A 5,308-nucleotide genomic window follows, 5' to 3' on the forward strand; every position below is an offset into this window, starting at 1 on the left:
GGCATAAAACATCAAAAAAACATCATAGTATATTAAGGCATAAAAGGTCATGAAAACATCATAGTATATTAAGGCATAAAAGGTCATGAAACATCATAGTATGGCAAGGCATAAGACGAAATGATACAGTAAGGAATTAAAATGCAAAAAAATGTCATAGAATAGTTTGGCATGAAAAGTAAAAAAAACATCATAGTTTATTAAGGCATAAAAGGTCATGAAAACGTCATAGTATGGCAAGGTATAAGACAAATGATATCGTAAGGCATAACAAGGCCCAAAAACGTCATAGTATAGTATGGCATAAAACGTCAAAAAAACATCAAAGTTTATTAAGGCATAAAACGACATTGTATAGTAAAGCATAACAAGGCTCAAAAACATCATAGTATAGTATGGCATAAAAATACCAAAAAACATAATTTTATAGTATGGCATAAAAATACCAAAAAACATCATAGTACAGTATGACATGAAAAGTAAAAAAAACATCATAGTTTATTAAGGCATAAAAGGTCATGAAAATGTCATAGTATGGCAAGGCATAAGACGAAATGATAATGTAAGGCATAAAAATGCCAAAAAACATCATAGTATAATAAGGCATAAAGATGTCATAGTATATTAAAAGGCATAAAAAGGACACAGTATAGTATGGCATAAAAAGTCATAAAAACCTCATAGTATAATAAGGCATAACACATAATAAAAAATCTTAGAGTAGTAAGGCATTACAAGGCCAAAAAACATCATAGTATAGTATGGTATAAAAAGTAGAAAATAAATGTTAGTACATTAAGGCATAAAAGGTCATAGAAAATTCATAAACTACATTGTATAGTAAGGCATAAAAATGCAGAAAAACATCATACTATATTAAGGAATGTTATTTTACTATTAAGGAAGGTCATAAAAACATCATATTATTATAAGGCATCAAACGACATAGTAAAGACAGGCATAAAAAGTCATAAAAACATCACAGTATAGTAAGGCATAAAAAGTCATAAAAACATCACAGTATAGTAAGGCATAAAAGTCATAAAAACGTTATGGTATAGTAAGGCATAAAGTCATAAAAATGTCATAGTATAGTAAGGCATAAAAAGTCATAAAAATGTCATCTTATAATAAAGCATACAAAGTCATAAAAAAGACATAGTATAGTAACATATATAAACGACATAGTACAGTAAGGCATGAATAGTCATAAAAACATCATAGTATAGTAAGGCATAAAAGTCATAAAAACGTCATAGTATAGAAAGGCATGAAAAGTTACCAAAACATCATAGTATAGTAAGGCATAAAAACGTCATTATATAATAAGGCATAAAAATCATAAAAACATCATAGTATAGTAACATATATAAACGACATAGTACAGTAAGGCATAAAAAGTCATAAAAACATCATAGTATATTAAGGCATAAAAAGTCATAAAACTGTCATAGTACAGTAAGTTATAAAAACGTCATAGTGTAGTAAGGTATGAAAAGTCATAAAAACGTCATTATATAATAAGGCATAAAAGTCATAAAAACGTCATTGTATAATAAGGCATGAAAAGTCATAAAAACGTCATAGTATAATAAGGCATAGAAAGTCATAAAAACATCATAGTATAGTAAGGCATAATAAGTCATAAAAAGGTCATAGTATAGTAATGCATAAAAACGTCATAAAAACGTCATAGTATAGTAACATATATAAACGACATAGTACAGTAAGGCATAATAAGTCATAAAAACGTCATAGTGTAGTAATGCATAAAAAAATCATAGTATAGTAAGGCATAAAAACGTCATAAAAACGTCATAGTATAGTAAGGCATAAAAAGTCATAAAAATGACATAGTATAATAAGGCATAATAAGTCATAAAAATGTCATAGTATAGTAACGTATTAAAACGCCATAGTATAGTAAGGCATGAAAGGCATAAGAAAAGTTACAGTATAGTAAGGCATAAAAAGTCACAAAACGTCACAATATACTAAGACATAAAATGTCATAAAAACGTCATAGTATAGTAGGGCATGAAAAAGTCATAAAAAGTTATAGTATAAGAAGGCATAAAAATTTCAAAAAACATCACAGCATAGCATCATAAAAATGTCATAGTATAGTATGTCATAAATGTGTTAGAAAACATCATAGTATTTTAAGGCACAAAAATGTCAAACCACATTACAGTATAATATTCCATAAAAAGTCTTTGTATAGTAAAGTATACAAATGTCAAAAAATGTCTACAATCTCAAACTGTTCAATTTTTTCATAAAGTAGGGTTGTTTTGAATGTCACACAGCAACTTCATCCTTGGGAACGTGCCTCCTTTGACACTATCCCTGGTGTTCCAATGTACATCTGAAGGAGTCTTGAGTGTTTTTCTCACTTATTTTCTGCTTCCAACTCATGACCAGACAATAACAAAAATGTTGAGTCTTTTCTGAATGGATCTGATCAGGTGAGAAAATATGGAATCAAAGACAATATGCAGCATTATTTGAGGCTTAATAATAAAATGGAAAACACCAGATTTTCTTAGGAATGTGTTGCTTTTGTTAACATGACTAAATTAATAGATTTTAATACATGAAGGATACATGTGTTTACACTTTACACTCATGTCCATATATTTATTTTGGCTTTGCAATGGGGGGGGGGGTGTCTTAATGCTATACCATATCATGATAATTTAGACCTGAGGTTCCCAACATGGGGGATGACAGTGGGTACTGCAGTTTTAGCCTTTCAAGCCTATTCAACTATTTTAAAGAAACAATTCTATAATTAAAAATCACTTCTTAAAATTAAACATACTGGAAATTCAGAGTGGGTCAAAACTTTGTGAATAAATGGACAAAATTTGGTTCATTTAAATAAAGAATTCATGATGAATTTGAGGCATCAGCTTCGTCTCATCTTACATCGAAGCTGTGACATCTAAAAAATGTTTGGAATTTGTTCGTTTTGGGGAATAATTCAAGAGCAGCCTGAAGGTAGAGCAACTGCTGCCAAATGAGAGAAAAGACTCCATGGTGAGTGTTCGTTGTTATGCTTGTACTTTATTATGAGACACAGTGAAGGGCAGGAGCTGCATCACAATCACCAACGACCCAGTGGATTCATCAACGCCGCGAAAGATGGTAATATCAGCCCTGAAAAGCTCAGACTCCTGGACCAGAGGACATCTGCTCACATGAACCCTAATGGCCCACATGGGGCTGGACACCTGTAACAGGAAAAATTACAGCAGTCTCTCTGTTAGATGAGTTATCAATTGGTAATTTTGTTTTAAGCGGACTAAAAGCTTACAGCCATTTTAGTGGCCTCGTGAGGCTGTACCAATCATTACACACCAGAAAACAAATTGGATGGGTGAACAGATGACTTTGCTATTCTTAGCTCAGAGCCACTAGTCGGACAGAGGAGTTTAGCCTGAGGAAAGGCCATATTGTCTCCTAAATCACCATAAGTGTATCCTCTTTACGGTGGCCATTTTAGGACATTACAGACTCGGCTACTCTGTATGTTGTCAGACTAGGCTTAGTTTCCATCATTCTTAAGTGTGCTTGGAGCTGAATAAATGTGAGCAGAAGTTATTATTCAGCTCATTGACAGAAACTGCCACCACCAGAGGCACAATGCTAATGTCATATACACATGTGGACTGACAGTTACATTTATTGATCTGTAATTTACAAAGAAATAGTGAAAAATGCCTGTTAAAATTTCCTTTAGCCCTTTAGTGATATAAAAATGAAAATCCTCTCAACTGACAAGCTGTTTCAGATTTTATGTTATTTGAAGCTTCAACCTTGACCGTGTTACGTACAGTTAGTGTACTTGACATTTTTCTAATTCAGATTTTTCCTGTATTACCTGGCAGTGATGTTATTAAAATTCTTCCTCCTGCCCTTTTCTGTTGTAGTTCATTAATCTATTTACTTTGATGTATCCACGCTTTATTTATTCATGCAATTAGCCAACGTTCCAAGGTTGATCATTATAATTTAATCTGTAAGACTGAAACAATATCTGCACACTGTGATCTTGTTCCCAATTCTTCTGATATTCTGCATGGGCATGAAATTTCAACCACAAATGATTTTCCTTCATGTCGTCATGTCCATGAGCAACAACAGAGGAACTGGGAGACACCAGTCTGCTGGTATTTTTCAGATTATTATTTTATCGATTTATGCCTGGATGATTACATCTGTCCAAAATGATCCAGATTAACTAAGTGTAGTTTGGATGCAAATTTGTTGTGACCGAAGCAGAATCAGCCCTGGGCGAGCTTTTTGCCATCCTTGAATGTTTCCCATCCTCGCTCCTGAAGGCAGAAAGCCAAGTGAGTGTTTGTCAAAGAAGCTGGCAGCAGAGACAGCGGCACAAATTTTCCCAGAGACACATGTCACGACAAGTGGTATAAAACTGTCATTACAGTGATTTATTATAATGAACCATGAAAATAGCCAACCAGTGCAGTGTCTGTGAGTCTCTCCCCTCCACACAAACATACACTCACACACACAAATAATAAAAAAGACAAAGTTGAAGAGTCCAGAGAGGGAAAAAAATAAAATAAAAATAATGCTACAGTCACAGAAACATTCAGCTTTGCCAAGAAGAGCGTTCATATTTACAACCATAGTTCAAAATGGGATGGGAGCGAAGTGTACAAGCATAGAAAAGAAAAGAAGCAAATATTTACAACCTGTTCCTGGTGAAAGCTGGAGTAACCACCTATACATTAAATTACACTTTCTACAAATAACCATTGATATTCAAAAATAAACCGCTAACGTCCTAACTGTGGGCGAGACCACTCTGCCTACCTCAGAAGACAACAAGCACTCGTTACACGAAATCTCTCACACACACTTTCCTCCTCTAAGCAGCCATACACCTCTACACACATACACAAGCGCACGCACATACATACATACATACAAACACACAAACACACATACAAACACACACGCACGCACGCACACACACACACACACACACACACACACACACACACACACGAGTGCAGCCTCCAGTGAGGCAGGCTCCCAGAAATGGGTCTTTTCTGAATCTGCAGCGGTGAACAGATATTTGTTGTTAGACAGAGGAATAAAAAAAATAATTGTGTTTTTTTTCTCTATACAAAAAGCTTTCTCTTTGCTATAATGAGCAACTAGGTTAAAACAAATAAATGGTGTAGAGAGCCGACAACAGACGAGAGAGAAGAGGAAGTGAAAGGAATAACTGACAAAGGAGGAAGAGGAGGAGGAAGGAGGAAAGGGGGGGGGT

The sequence above is a fragment of the Seriola lalandi genome, unplaced genomic scaffold, assembly GCF_002814215.2.
Source record: "Seriola lalandi dorsalis isolate HSWRI2012SDOR001 ecotype SW California unplaced genomic scaffold, Sedor1 jcf7180002054504, whole genome shotgun sequence".
Lineage (NCBI taxonomy): Eukaryota > Metazoa > Chordata > Actinopteri > Carangiformes > Carangidae > Seriola > Seriola lalandi.